This window comes from Strix uralensis, chromosome 1 (genome assembly GCF_047716275.1).
Source record: "Strix uralensis isolate ZFMK-TIS-50842 chromosome 1, bStrUra1, whole genome shotgun sequence".
NCBI lineage: Eukaryota > Metazoa > Chordata > Aves > Strigiformes > Strigidae > Strix > Strix uralensis.
Genome location: NC_133972.1, coordinates 120,853,257 through 120,869,833, shown reverse-complemented (window position 1 = coordinate 120,869,833; position 16,577 = coordinate 120,853,257).

The following is a 16,577-nucleotide window of genomic DNA, read 5'->3' as shown; positions in this document are numbered from 1 at the left end:
GACCTCTAGGGGGAAAAAATGGTTCTGGCTAATCCTTAAAAGCAAACCAGTTGTCTGTTTGGGAGGCTGGGGGAGGGCTTTGTGGAGCAGGAGAGCTGACAAATTTGAGGATATCATTATGAGTAGAAGACTGCAATATTCAGACTGCAATGTGTATGCATTTTGTTTTGCTGTGGCCTTTTATCTTTTTTTAGTGTCAGAAATACTCTTTGTTCTCTGGAGTACTCTTTGGAATTCTACTGAACTTCTGACTTTCTTTAACCTTCAAGTTTAAAGTTGATATTAAAAAAAAGGCAAATAGTAAACATTGTGGCTTACTCATGTGTCCATCAGCTTCAGTAATACAGAGTCATCCTAATATACTGCATGAATATAGAAAATTTTTAAAATAGTTTCTGTTGAAATAAAGCTAGAAAAAAATATTTTGAACATACAGAGATGACTGTATGCCTTGTCTTCAAGGAGTAGCATGTGAGTTCAGAAAGAGCCTTGTGCCTTATCTCTTTGGACACACTGTACTTTATACTTCTAGGCTATTTTTCCTGGGATGTCTGTGTATGTTTTTTCAGTTGTTTGGGTTTTTTTAATGGCTAATTATAAAATAAAATGGAAGTACACTTTTCTGTAACTGTGAGGTCAGTGTTAAGGGAAAAGTTGGTCAATAGAGATCTTTTTGTGGCATAGATGATTGTTCTCAAAGGGCGCTAGACACCCAAAGAGGAGTGTCATCCTTGGTAAAGATTTGGAAGATGCTTCCTTGTCCACATGCAGGAAGGAACTTTATTGCAACACTCCTTATGCCCACGCCTCAAGCACTGAAAGGAAAGACAACCTCATGAAAATACATTTGCATCCAGAGTTGTTTGTCTTTCCTTGTTTTCTTTTCAAAGCAGGTTGCTGGTGTGCCATGCGGTAGAGAAAAAGTGGGGGACTCGGATCATTAAAGAGCATTCTCAGAGGTCTTTGGTCTTCATTACTCAGCCCTTTAAAATAAAAAAAAAATGTCAGCAAGTTTAGAAAAAAAAGTTGAGCTTTGCTGGCTGAGCTGACCAGTTCTGTAATTCCACTAGAACAGCTGCAGGACTGAAAATGAAAATAGGATGAGGAAGAAAGCTGTTGCCATTCAGGTTAACAGTTTTCATTGAAAGTAAAAGCCTGTGGTCTCTGTGCTGTTTTCATTTACCATTATGCCACACAAAATGGCATTAGTGTAACTGAGCACCAAAGTCCTGCCCGTGTGATGAGCACTGCATTTCCATTTTGCTGACTGACTTACCCTGAGGACTTCACTTGTGACCAGTTTTGCTTGAGGCCAATTTTTTTTTTTTTTAAATTATTACTTGTGTTAAGGTTACACCTAGAAGTTCAGCTGTAGTCATAAACCAAACTCCTTTGGCTGAGTAGCACCTGGCACACTGTGTAAAAGATTTTCTTTACCCTGAGGTGTTATTTAACTTGAAGGAAGAAAATGACTCATATTGAGTACCCACTAAAATAATATCAAAAGGGAGTTTCTGCTTTCCTGTAATCTAGCACTGATAGTTTTGGTGCAGGCTATTGAAGTTTGCTGAACATATTCTTTCAGAGCAGAAACTTGAAAGTAACTCCAGATAACATTATCAAAGGTAGGTAGATGTACGGCATCGGGTGGAGCTAGGATCCAGAACTGAGCAAGAGTCCTTGTAACAAACTGAAGGCCTCATGTGCTGCACACTCATCCCTGGTAGAGCAAAGGAAAAGTTTATTTCTGGAAACCATGGATTAAATTAAAAAAAAAAAAAAACACAACAAAAAAACAGTAGAAAGAAATACGAGACAACACAGGCTCACTGCTGTTCTTGCAGCAGTGATAAACCTAATTGCAAGGCAGCTGTATCAAAACCTGACCTCCAACTGAAAACACACACTTAGGCTGGCTCTGAAGATGAAGGGAAGGTATTGCCGCGCGTTACTGGAGACTGCGCGGCCAGCCAGGGCGTAAGTGAGCTGAGGTATGACAAATCTATGCCAGGGAAAACAGCTCACACGCAAGACTTAGTCAACCTTGTTTTCATGGCTTTTGTGTCTTGTAAACAAGTTGTGGCAGCTGCATGTGATAAATCTCTGCGCAGAGCAAAAATAATTACAATAGGGAGGGAATTGAGACTGGCGTCGCCGCCTGTGTGCATGGGGGTGGTGGTGGTGTCTTGCTGTCTGTTTGGTGGGGGGGAGCTTGTGGTATCCCACACGTCTCCCAGCTTCTGCCATGAGGTCAGTATACACGTCTGTAAAACCGTTGAAGCTGTAACAGCTGGCCTCATGTGCTATGGGGGAGGGAAGGGGCGCAGGGAGAGCATGAAGCTGGGATAACTCGCTTCGGGAGGGCAGCGCAGCCGGTCTGCAAGCTCCCGGGTGACACCAGTTCCATGGCCAAAGGGATGCTGCTGCTCGGGCAGAGAGGGTGCCCGCAATAACCTCACTGGAAAAGGGGCGGCAGGAGAAAGTAAGCAGAAACCGGGGAGAGAAAGTATGGGGAGTGGTGGGGAATGATCACGGTTTTCCTCTTGGAGAGGAGGAGAGGCTGCAGCGGGAAGCCAAGGCAGCAGAAGGTGCAGTGCAGCTGGAAGCCCAGGTGCACCATGACCCTGTTAAGTGTCACTTTTATACCTACGGTATTTAGGCCATTTGCAGTTAACTGTGTGCTGCCTATCCAAGTCTGTTTTCATTCCTCCTTTTTCTCACAGCACTTACACAGTTTTCTTGTTAACGCTTAAAACCTATTCCTGGAGTGCTTCGTAGTTCTCTTAAAGCTCATGTGGATTTTCTTTTTTCCTTCCTTTTCTTGGCATCTTGCAGTTGTCAACTTCCCTTGTAGCTTTTGCCAAATAGGGATTACTGGCACAAATACAGTTTATGTTCACTTTTCAGGACATTACTTGTTTTAAGTCTCTTGTTCACCAATTGCCAGAGTTGTTACGTCTCTATTCTGTTTCGCTGGTTCAGCAGGCTCTTCAATGAGTTCTAGTGTGAAGGAGATTAGATTAGCCACTCTCTCTAGCAAAACGTCACTTAAAGCTGCTGCTGTTCCAGACATAGTAATTGCATCCACGTGTGCTGTATGGTTCAGTGTCTATTCTGGTCCCTATCACGACAGTGACAGAGAAAATCACATAACGTGTTACTAGCTATATTAAAAGTCAAAACTCAAAGTACTGTCTCCACCTAAATTTTGCATGCATTCCTGGTGATAGCTCAAAGCCATGGCATTTAGCCATTTTGCTCACTGTTCCCTTTGAAACTGGCTTTACTTGCCTTAAAGCTCCCTTTTCTTTCTGAAGCTTTTTAACACCTTCAGTTCTGAGGCATCAGGTCTGGGACTAAAACTGGCAAGTATCACAAGTCTTGCTACACATTCTTGCAGGCTAGGGTAGCTTCCAACAACAGATAAACTTCACCGCCCTTTGTAGCACTGCAACGCTGCCCCACTGCGTAACATGAATCACAGTTCCTGAAGCTGATGCAGACATGAATAAGTCACATCTGCCTCCCAGCTAATCCCTGTTCCACTGGATAGCAGGGTTTCTGCCAAATTTCATGTGCTTCCACTGACAAACAAAGTGTTGATCTTTCAGCTGCTTACACCCATGTGTAATAAACCTGTAAAGATGCACACAGGTAGCAGTGCTTTGAATTAGTGGCTTAACTGGGGGAGGACAGGTGGCAGCTTGTGAGGATGGGCTGGATGAGTGCAGCTCACAACTATCTAACCCTGTTTATTCTCAGACAACTTCTCTGGAACCACAGACCAGGGCTGTGGCTGCTTTCTCTAATTGTAGCTGAGCCAGTGCCTGCCTGGGCAATGAGCCCTCTCTGTATGTGTGTAAGAACATCACCCTCTCGCAGCGAAGAACCCTTGTCTGGGCATACGGAGGCCCTGCACATGTTTTTTGTCATGAGCCTTTCATCACATCATTCAGCTGATGATGAAAAGGATTGACCTGACTGCAGTGAAAGCAGGTCAATCCCAGTGAGTTTTGCAGTAGGTATGTGTGTTTGCATGGCCTCTGAGTCTTTCCCTCTCTGCACCATTGCCACGCTGCTGGGGAAATACTTCCCTGGCAAGTGTTTCTGGAGCTCCTCCATCAGTGGCATTTCACAGGTTGGCAGGCCTCAGCTTCTTTTTGAGAATATTCCTTTTTTATCAGTATTAAGGAAATAATTCCCAACTGTGAGGCCTATAATTTTAGCAGTATAGTATTCAATAAATACACAGAAAATGTTTGGTCCTGCTCAGAAGTCTGTACAGTCTAATAGCTCTTTGAGAAATGATGTGTCGTACACTTCAGGCTTGCTGCTGCTTCCTCTCCTACAAACACTCAGGGCCAGAGTGGCTTACATTAGGGATAAACCATTTGGTGTCTTTAACTGATGTGTCCTATCTAGTTTCAGCATAAAACAAGTATTCTTTTTTATCTCAACTTTGCCTCTAGTGACCTAGCTCTTTTGTAGGAGCAAAATTGTTTTCTGTTGATTGGTGAATAGATTTTAGTGCTTGGCTGGGAGCTTTTGGCCTTTTGACCTCTCCTTTAGAAGCTCTTGATGGAGAAGACAATCTTGATCATAATTTGCCACCAGCTTATAGATTTTACCAGGACACTATATATATATATATATCTCCTAGTAAGGACACCATACAAGTATGGGTTCTGATATTTATATTAAAAAAGCCCCCAAATCACATGACTGATTGTGAGAAGAACGTGATGTCCTCCAGCTTGCTTTTATGAATTTGTGTAGCTTGTCTTGGAAATTGTTCTGGATAGCAGACACATAACTGGTGGTAAGGATCACAACAGTTTTGTAATTTTCCTGAGTAAGCATACAGCTGTTTTGCCAGAGCCTGTAATTTCACTTCCTTTTCTAGCCTGAAATGTTCTGATTGCCTGACCTTGTGCCGAATGTCTTATTTTGTTTTCTTTTGCACTTCTAGTCTCATTCCTTGTTTGAACTCTATCATCTCTCTCCCTGTTTGACTTGAGAGTGCTTACATAATATCATGCATAGTCCATTTAACTAGGTTAGAGATTATTTTGACTAGTTTTGTACTGCTTTGAAACTCATCTGATTCTTCCTACCCCACTAAACTAACCACAACAGCAAATCCTGCTCTGATGCAAACAAATCAACTTCTGTTCATGAGAGAAAGCACATCTTCCCTGTGTAGATAGCTCAGCTTTTTGCTAACTTCTGCTTTCTGTGCTGTGAAAGGGGTAAGCCGAAGAGAGAAGCAATTAGTAATAAAATCTATCAAGCGTTTTCAAAAAAGGAGGAATTATTTTTAGTTTCGAGTAGATGGTGTTTCTGGTTTCGGCATGCCATGGGCCTTCCCCAGGTGGACGTCCCACCAGGTGAGGTGTGAAGCAGACATTCCTCTGCCAACCTTGACTAAAAGGTTAGTTCAGGTTATCGTATTAAATGCTACTTAGGCAGTTGCCGCTGTAACTCATTCTTCATGTTAAATTCAGCTGGCTTGCATTCAGCTAAGGTATTTCCAGTGATGTGCTGCCAACTTTCTCCAAGGGCTTCCTCAAAAGTCTTTCTTCCTTAGCTGGTGATACATGAAAAAAGCCTCCTGTAAATATCTCCTTTTAGTGTATAGATTTATATCTGCAAAGCACATACTGTCTGTTGTAAAGCTACCAGTCCCTCCACCCACTTTCCTCTATCAAACCAGGCCTCCTTGACCCCCTGTTCCCTCCATCCTGCCACAAGCAGCTTCAGCCAACTTCATCTCCTTGCCTGCTGGGACTTGTCACCATATCAGCTGCCCTGGCCCTGGGGGCTGTCCCTGAGTTTCTGGAGGCTGCTCAGATGCAGAAGACCTCCTTCATTGCCTGGTCAGTAAAAGAATAGATCTGTCTTTGAGAGACACCTGATCTTATTTCTCACCTACTGTGTCTATGACACTTGGGCCAGGGGGGATGTCCCAGTCACCCTCTGAAGGGAGAGTGGCATCCCCTACAGTCCCTTTGGACACTAGAAGGAGGTGGTGGGAACATGGGCATACAGGTCTTTCTGTGTGAGACTTCCCATTTAGTCATGCAACACCTTACCCTCACTTGGATGTGAGCATGGGAGCAGTGGAAGCTGTGCAGGCCCCCAGGCCAGAAGGGTGCTGGTGGTCCCAGGGAGGGCAGCACGTGAAGCCCAGCTGGGGACTGTGCCAAGAGCCAGCACCACTCGCTCAGCTTCCTCTGATGTGGCAAGCTGAATTTAAATAAGCAGCACACATGGAGGTTTGGGGGGTGGCATCATTTTCCCTCCTACTTACGCTGATAAGCAACAGGTATTTCCGCTATGAGAAATTTCCTTTCCTTTCCTTTCAAATGCAGTGATTCAGAAGCTCAGGTTTGCTTCCACAGGGTTGGAGGAGCCAGGAGAGGAGCACAGACCAGCTGATGCCCATATTAGCCAGACTCTCCCGTCTGGCAGAAGTGACTCATTGGTGGCGTGACCCTGCCACTCTGTGATGCCTGTTGAGTTCAGGGGGAGTTTGACTTCGGATCCTCTACTTCCCTGAAGATTTGCCATTAATCCTTGCCTTACCCCAGCCCTCTTCTGCCGTTTGCTAGCCGGTCTGGGCTGAAGCCGGCTGCCCCGGACGCCTTCCCCGGCGCCTGCGGGCTCCCTTGGCAGGGCGCGGGGAGCTGCTGTTGCAGAGCTGGAGCTGCTCCCTCCACCTGGGGCTAATTACACGCTGCTTCCTCTCCAGCTGCCAGGGGCCTGGATGGAGAGTGGGGAAATCGCATGTGAGGCGCTTGTAAAAACCACAGCCCGGCCCTCCGTGCCTCGGCCCTTTCTGCCATTGAAGGAAGAGCTGGCTGAGCCTCCCTCCCGGCGGGATGTGCTTCCTGCCCTAGGAAATCCCCTGCCGCAAGGCAGCCGAGGACACCCACCTTGGGGATTTTAAACTGTGACCAGTCAACGCTGGCTGGGTACAGTAGGAGAGCTACAGGTTTTGAGAAAGTCCTAATAAACCTTTCGATTATGCGTAAGAAAAATAAATAATCCTTCCCGCTCCTCAGCTACGTGGTTTGCCTAAACTTACTTCCCGGGAATACATCAGAGTTTGATCTTTAAGAAATGATATCTAAAAAGCCCATGTGTTAAAACTTAACTGTTCCGGCGATAGGATCGTAATCTGCCTTTGATCCCGTAAATTGTTGAACCACAACTCTATCTGTTGCCCAAGGACTGCAGGAAACGTACACAGGCTTATGCAAATTTCTAGGAGAGGGAACGTTTTACAGGGCTGGGAGGAGGGGGGGGAAGATGGCTCTTGCTGCGAATCTCAGTTTCTGGATTGCAGCTGAATAGTTTGGCAGTCCTGACTCTCTCCTGTGTCACCCTGCTGCCAGTTCCCACGGCTTCTACCCCTCGCTGCTCACCGCCCAGTTGTGCAAGCCTGGAGCGACAAGATTTTTCAGAGCTCTTCTCATGTACGCCAGTGGCATTTACAAGCAGTCTGCAAACTTGGTCCTTTGGCTGCGTTTTTTTCCAAACAGCCACAGAGACTGCAATGTTCATGTTTTACCTCGAAATCCCCATGACTTTTGCCGGTTGCAGGATATTTGCATAGGCGTGAGTGAATCTGACAGTAAGAGACAAAACAATTTATTTGGGAACCTTGAGGGGAGCCAAGACTGCACCGGAGCCCAACCAAGGCTGGACGCAGCAACAACACAGCGGGGGCAGCTGGGGAGCTGACAGACAGGACTTTAATTTTGTGTAAAATGTGAATTTTCCTCTTTCCCAGAGGCAGGTTGGGTGTGGTGTGGGAGTACATCCATCACCACATTTGAAACAACTGTGTTTTACATCCTAACACTGGCTCAGGGTAGCAGATCCTGCTAAAAAATAGAGACCCCTTGATCCTTTCTCCATTTTTTTCTTTTTTCTTTCCTTTTTTTTTTTTTTTTTGGTATGTAAGCCAAGTGACATGACACTGGACTTTGGTATTTCACCTGATTTATTTTAATGTGCATGTTGAAGAAAGCTGTCAAAAGGGCAGGATGAGCCTTCCATCGCCCAGTCGCCCTGGCAGGGCTCCCCTGGCAGCCGTGCCGTGGAGCTGTGCCGTGCCAGGGGAGGCTATGCTGCATGCAGAGCACGGCCCAGCATTTTTCATAAGCCACGTGTGCCACACAGGTATGGGGCTGCACACACCAGAATGTGGGGCAGCGCTGCCTCAGCTGGGCACGAGTTTGTTTTGCCGTTTCTGTTTGTTTTTTTCACGTTGGTGATAATTCTTACCCAATGCATGATCTCTGCTCTATGTACTTTACTACTCCTTGTGATAATCAAAATCCGGCCCTGAACTTTTTCACTACAAAGGAAACAAGAACTTTGCCCCGTCGGCTGTTCACAGGGTGTCTGGCAATGCTACAGCCTTTTCTCACGTGCAAAAAACCCCAAAGTTTGTGGAAATCAAGGTTGTGCTGATGACAGAGTGCTTATGGTTTTTCACTGGTGTGGGTGGAGATCAGGCACTTTGTCATGACATGAGATTTCTGGTGTCAGCCTCCTCTTAAAAAAGAGAAGGCACCAACCAGTCAGTGGAAACAAACCTATAAACTCCAGGATCGCCAATAACGTGTTGTATATGGCTCAAAGTGCAACTTGTGATGGGCAAGTGCTGAAACATTAACCAGACCTTGGGCCACCTTCTGTAGTTGCCGCTCGGTACCCACACCATCATTCCTGGGAGCAGGGAATGAGGGCTCCACTATTATTAGTCTGTGCAGAGAAAAGGTGCAGCAGTGTTTGCACAGTGTGGACAGAAGTGCTGGCGGCGGCCCCGAGGCGTTGTGTGTACGGCGGTGGGGGCAGCAATAAAAAGGTACGAGCTTCCCCGTGCAGGGAAGAGGGAGAGGCTGAGAGCTTAAATCTCAGTTTCTGGATCTTGTTGAAGTGCTTTGACAAGCAACGTGGTGGTGGTGGTGGTGGTGTGAGGCCACCCTTCCCCGTGCACTCTGTTTGCAGATATAACCTGCCTGCAGGTGAAACCCCTAACCCTAAGCGTTCCCCTGCCCCTAGATGAGGTAAGGCTTGTGAGAAGAATAAATATCATTTACGAAATTGAGGGCTGCAATGGCAGGGAAAAAGGGGAATTCTAGAGATGCTTCTGGGCCCACACCTCAGATGGTTTGGATCTGGGTGGTGTTTTGGTGGATGTGGTTTTTTTTAGCACTGATGAGCTGTCCCGGAGATCAGGCAAGGAGATACGAGGAGCCAGAAAGCATTTCTGAGCGCGTGAGTGTTGTAATCACATTGCTGCTCCCTGAGCTCAGCTGACACAGGAGACCGGTAAACATCTCCCACTGCCCCGGGAGGTGACAGTGCATAAATCTTCAGAGCACCCTGAGGAATAACAAGTCTTTTGCAACTTTGCCTTTGAAGGAGTTGTGTGTTCGTGATGGATGGTGGCGGCGCCCTGCCGTACTCCGAGGGGCAGCACAGCCTCCTTGCAGAGGTTTTATCCTTACCTGGAGGAAGTGTACAGCCAAGCTGTGCACCAGTGCCGACGCTCACAGCTGTAGAAACTGTAATTTCCTTTCCAAACACTGGCACCCTCAGCAAGGGGTGGCTTGCTTGCACACTTGGCATCAGGCCAAAAGCTGTTTCTATAGCATCATGCTATATACATGTATAATGGTAACTTACCTGATTCCCACTGTGGGTTTCTCCACAGCCACTATTGCATATCCATGTCTTATCAGTGGGGCTGCTTTGGGAGCAGCCTCTTTCATTAACGCTTAGAGCGAGTTTACCTTACCATGTGTCCCCATTCAGGAGCAACAAAGCGATGCCTTCCTCTGCTTGTGCTGAATCATTGTTACCTGGCAAGGGTTTGGGAACCGTGAGATCATATTTTATTGTAGTATATTACAGCTGCAGAACAAGTATTGAATTTTGGTTTTATATCAAAAGACTAATTCTTGGTCAGGATGATGAAGTCTTTAGGTCTAGGACCCTGCTGTCACAGCCCTTTGTAAAGTAATTGTTCTCCTAGTAGTGGCAAAAGAAAGGACATGCTCATTTATGATGCTTTAAATCATACAATTCATTTCCAAAGACAAATAACAAAATTGTAGCAGAGAGCTCTGGTGCAGGGCTCCTTCTTGGACTATAAACACTGCAAGACAGAAACCATCAATACTTGCACAGTGTTCAGCCCAGCACAGCACAGCTTCTCTAGTTGTGGCTTGGGAGGCACACTAATAGGAATATTAAATCATACTGAATACCTTCTTACAACATTTACAATTTAACAATAACTGTGCATGAGTGTGACCAATACTGTGGATTGTGACCATGCAGCACCGGAACCAGAAAACCCGCGATGAGGCCAAGCGTTGCGATACGGCTCCCTGCTCATCTCCCTGCTTATCATGTGTGTGCTGCGGTGGCTGGGACCCTCTTGGTGCTGCCAATATTCATCAGAAGCAACTTCTTAGAAGGAGTGATGCAAGAGTAAGTACATTACTGTGTGAGCTGTCACCACATGTGCCAAGGACTGTGGATTGAAAAGGCAGGGAGAAAAAAAAGCATTTAAAATACCATTGCCATGTTGCCCTCTGGGCTTACACAAATGTGACACAGAGAAGAATTAGACTTTTGCAGTTTCATGTTTCCATGACCTTTTGAGAGAGGAAGAAAAAACCAGATCCAACTTCTGCTCCCAGTTATAATGCTGAAAGTCCAGAGCAAATATAATACACTGGCTCCTGAGGTGCGAGAGCAGAGTTTCATGTTGTCTACAGAAAAAGCAGAGAGAGAGAGCTGAGGTGTAAAGATATTTGAACAAAAGCTGGATGAGTTGAATGCTAAACCTCTGTCCCAGGTGAGTGTACTTATTGGTGTTTAAGGAGATTCATCCACCCTGCTCTGGTGAGATTTCTGACCTGACTTGGCATCAGTGCAAGGTAAAGCAGAAAACACATGGCTCCTACAGCACAATGTCCTTTTACTGTATGAATGAGGGACACGCCACGAGGGGAAGTTCCCAGACAGTGGGACCTCAGCTGACACACCCTGGCAGCGGTGGCTATGGCTAATGCATGTGGCAGGAACACTGCGATAGCACCCGCGTCTTGACGCTTGTGAAAGCCTTGGACCATTAGTGTTAAGCTCACATGGGCTACTTGACATGAAAACATTTCCAGTTAAAAGTCCTTTCAGAATATTGTTATATTGGCTCATGCAACTGTTGACAAACAGAATCTGCTTGGATTACTTTAATGACAACCTCTGTGTGCTTCAACAGGTTTTCTTTGTTTTGTCTTGGTTTCCTGATTCTATTCCCTGCCTTCTACTGAGAAATATTTTATCTCAGAGAGTACAAATGCGGAGGGTGGGCTGCTTCCTACCTGAAATCTCAGCATTGCCTGGGAGAAGCTGATCAACACAAATCATCGCAATGAAGGTGGTACTGCACACAAGTAGCTTTCTTCCCCTTTTGTATACAAGCACAAGGCTATTAAGCAAAGGACGAGAAACGTGTTGAGTACACTGCAGTTTGCTAATGTATGGCTGGGTTCCCAGGTCCATGTACATTCTTGCAGACAGGCTGCAGTTGTCATGATGCTATTGCCAGGAAAGACGTAAACAAAAGGAAACCTCTTGTCAGGTGAAGCTTTAGTAATACAAAAGAGTACTTCACAGAGTCTTTCAGATTGATACACGCTATCTATTTATCAAAGATTTTATTTGTTATATGTAGTCATACAGCTTCATTGACGTAAGTCACTGGTTTTCACACTTTTTTAAAGTACAGCAGCATTTACTATGTGGTGAGTCAGGGCAGTGAGCAAGGTCATAGGATCCTCTTGCATAGGATCATGACTTAAAATTCAGGTGGTTTAGGCATAGCTCTTCTGGGTTCACTTGGAGATTGACAGATGGATGTGTTTCCATTGAAGATACTAAAGGTTCATTTTTATGCCTCTACTAAATTTCACAGCTGGCAATTAGCCTGGGGTGAAGTTTCCTTTCTCTCCCAACACTACACAGTAACTTCACTAAAAGGCCAACACTGGTGTTTATGCTGGATTAAAACAGTTGCTAGCGAGATGAAAACAAGACTCACCCTTTCACAAACTCTTCTTTCCCACCATGACAGCTTACTTCATGGAAGTAACAGCCATGAACTGACTTGGATTACTTTTGAGTTACGTTATTTGTGTTAAATCCATACCACGTTCCCCTAGCATTGGCATCATTTCAGTAGCGGTGACAAAGCCCTGCCTCGTGCACACCCTGGTGTTGCCCAGGGACTTGCATCTCCCCTGCCCTCAGCCGGGGCTCCAGGGACTCTGGTGCTGCCCTGGCACATCTGAGGCTTGCAAATAGCATGGTGGAAATTATGCTTATGGTGACACTGATGCACTGAGAAAGGATGTCAAATATTTAGAAACTATTTAATGAAATGTCGCTCCAAGATGGGAAGGAATTTCCCCCTTCAGCTGTTGCTACAGATTGCGACCGCAAACGCTTTGGTCATGGATGAACTTGCTGGTATCCAGGCAATTCTGCCAAGACCCTCTCCTTCCTCCTGCTTTCTTCCTTCCCCAGGGCCACTCATGGCAGTCACTGTTTCGGCTCACAGAGCTCATTTCATCCCAGTACCACAGCACGGTAAAATGCCATTGCAGTTTTGGTGCATCATCTGTGAACTGCCTGACCAATACCATTTTTTTCCCTTTTGTTGTCAATTATTGGGTGGAGCGATGAGGAATGACACACACTTAAGTGCATCAGTTATCTCCATCTCCCCCACCTTAGGCCTTGCCTAGCCATGATTTGCCAGAACTATCTACAAATTGAAGAAGTTTCAGTGTTGTTCTTTTTTCAGACAGTAGGAAAGTTTTCTTCCCAAGACTGGCAAAATGACTGGAGCACAGTGAGTTATTATTGTTACCACTTATTAAAAAAAAAAAAAAGAAAAAAGAACATGCTATAACATGACAAATAACATAGCCCAACTCATGCAATGCATTAATGTCTCAGTGCTACATACTTTGTGGAGTGCACACAGCAATAGCAGGCATGGTCACAGTTCTGGTTCAAGGTCTGCAGCGATCCAGCCCCGAACACACGCTCATGAAGTGATTCCAGGTTGCAATTCTGAGCACCGATAGGCAGTACAATAGGAAAAAATAAGCCATACTATTTTAAGGACATGACTTTTTAACTCTAGTTAAAAGCCAGGGATAAGCGATAGGCTGGACATTCCCACTGGGGAAGTAGGTTAGTTACATTGGAAGGGGTTACCTTTTGCTATTCAACCTCTTGGCTCCCTAGTCACCATCTCCAAACTAAGATGTTTGCCTCAGCACACGGCTGTTTACACAAGTGACTTATCTTACCTTGGTGAGACATTTGATACCCATAAAACATCTGTCATACTCCGTCCCACTGCTTTTCTTTAACTCCAGGCAAGGCCTGTCCCTTTCCCCAAACCTTTGAGAGCTTTGAAACGTGGCAGAGCATTGTTGGTGGTGTGGCTTGGGGTCTGGGCAGCGGTTGCCTTCTCCAGGGGCTCTGCAATGCTTCAGTATTTCTCCTCTTTGAATAGAGCTGGCAAAATCCATAATTTCTTCCATTCTGCTTGGCTGAAAATGAGGAAAAGCCCAGCACCCCACCACAGAGATTTTTCAGCACAGAGTGGATATGATGAAGGCCTCTGCGCCAGGAGTTGCCCATAATAGGTGGCGACAATGTCACAGCTTGCTTTTTAATATATCTCTTTTTTTTCTCCTTTCATGTGTTGTTTTTTTCCCCCTGGGTGGAGCACAAGCAGGGAGGTGATGACTTACCTGCCACAGCCCGGTAGATTGCAATCTGTAACCGGCAGAGTGTTAACACAATGCCCCAGCAGAGCTTTTCTGTCTCTAATTTCTGTGATTATGTTGTTACGGGATCAGTGAAGAGAACCATGAAAAACACAATTACCAGGAAGCCCTGTTCCTTTCTTCGTCCCTTTGTCTCGCTGCGGATCGGGCGTGTGACTCACAGAGCAACAGAGGACCTGTTTCATTCGCCCACGCTACTGAAAAGGATGCTGCCCGCCGATGGGACCCAAGCGTGGGAAAGCCTGACTGCTAGCTGGAACGGCCAGTCACGCCATGTTTTGCACCTGGCATCCAAATGCATCCTGATGAATCAAGTGATAGCAGCTACCTTCTCCTGCCACAACAGCGGCTGAGCAGCAGCACAGAAGAGGGACTGTAAAAATCTCGTCCACATGTACAAAAGCACAGAGAAGGGAAGATGGTCGTGAATGAGCTTGCCACGGCAGGACAGCAATTTTTTTTAGGTCACTGGCATCAGACTAAAGGGAAAGGGGATGAGTATGTTTCAACTGTGGGTGCTGGTCCCAGGTTTGCTCAGTGCAAGCTCACCTGTGCATCACAGGCTGGTGGGGCTGACCCAACCCCGTTATGTGACACATAGTGGGAAAGGAGAACTTCACTTGTGGACTGCACTCCCAATCATGTATAAACCTAAGAGTCCAACAACAAATGCCAATAGCAGCAGAGCTGCCAATATTTTTATTAATAATTGCTATCAAAAATGTCAGCTCAAAGTCAACACTAACTTTCAACAGATCTGATATAGGTAAGCATGCTCCAAACTGATGGTTGAAATGTGTTATTTACCTATTGCGTGCTGCAAAAATAAATGTCTAGCAGAAGAGAACGGACTTCGGCAAACAAACCAACAACAAGCTATGCTTGTGGGGAAGGCTCATGATGTGATCTGGAAAGGAACATTGAGTATAAATAGGGATAAAGTTTACCTTAAGCACGTGTGAAAGACGGGACTATGAACAGTGGTTTGAACTTCTTCAGTCTTCTGCCCCAGAACAGCTTGAAACTTATCTGCTATTTTATGCCCTTTGATCTATTCTCATTAGAAGAAGATACCAGCCACCTCAGAAAGGTTTTTAAATAACAAAACTTTTTTTTTTCCCCATCCCTGGTGCATCAGTTTATCAGTGACCAACGGAAACATAAATTCCAGCAGATGAAGAGAAATCCCTTCATCTCAGTGGTGATAAACCTTTAAGCAGAAGTTTCCCTGCCTATAGATCCCTGGCACAAATCATTCTGATCTTCCTGTGCTGAGGGTCTCAGCATGGAGAGACGGTGCAGACTGGGCATGCTATTAATATAACTATTAGGCTCAATAGGCTGAATCAGAACCTGTTTAAATGCTGGTATAGCCATGAACAACATAATCTGGGACATATTTCTGTGGGATTTGGTGACTGTCTATTTTAGGTACTGGGAGAAACCCCATCTGGAAGCAGGATTCCAGTGGGGAAAACCAGCTATCTCTGCCAGGGATCTCTTTTGTCCCCCACTTTCAGCCATCACTGGAGATAAGCGCAAGATGAAGGGAACCAGCAACGGGAAAAAGACTGGGGGTTTCTTGCTGCTTCTTTTGAAGTCACCAGCATAACTCCTGACATCTTCAGTGGGGTTTGGCTGGGCTCCGTGCAGAAGTGCCTTTGAAGATTCTGCTAAGGCTCAAGGCCTTGATCACAGCAACACTGACCCTGTGAGTAACTCTGTGCAGATGAGCACTTCCAGGGTGCTCAGTGGGATGCTTCGTATGAGACTTTGCAGGATCGGTCTTAAGCAATGAGTGCTTAAGAGAAACAGTCTGCTTGTCATGCTTTTATCCTTGACCACATCAAATGATGCCTTGGCAGTTCAGGGAGAATGAATTTGCATTGAAAACCCACAGCTCTTACAAGCAGTGCATTAATTATTTTATTAATTTGCTCTTTTTACATTATGGGAAACATTCATCTATTTACATTTTCCTGTCCACACACAAACCAGATAGATAATCCTATGGAAACCCAAATCGTTAAGCCATAAAAACACTCTCCTCTGTCTAAAAGCTTTCAATTTTGTGTCTTTTGTTTCAAATGAAAAACATTTTTAAAATCACATTTGGGAATGCAGGTAGGCCAGTGATTTACATTCCAGTTACTTAAAATATGCATTTGACCATTTTCCTTAAAAAAAAAACCCAAACCAAAAAACCAATAAATTCACAAAGATACAGTTTAAATTAAAGTGATAGTGCACATCAAAGCATTAAGGGAACACCAATAAATAAACTGAAATATATTACAAATAAATTATTTCTATTTACCTTTTCAAATATTAAAAATCTTTAATCCATTTCTTCATCTTTCTTTACAAAAAGATTATGAGAATTTTATGGAAACATCTGCAAAAAATATAATAAATACTTTTTTTTTTTTTTTTAACTTTTGAAGCAGGAGACAAAACCAACATTTTCTAAAATTTCCCCCAAGAAAAAAAAAAAGCAATAGTTAAGTCCCAAAGTGAAACAGAATATAGGCATTTTTAATATACACTGGGCAGGTTAGACTAAAAACAAATAGTTACAAATTATACTTAAACAGATGATAGAGCAAATATTCTAGCATTAGTGTGGGTAAATGAGTCAAGTGGTTAACTAGTGGCATTCTAGGGGCAGAATTATTCTATTTTATA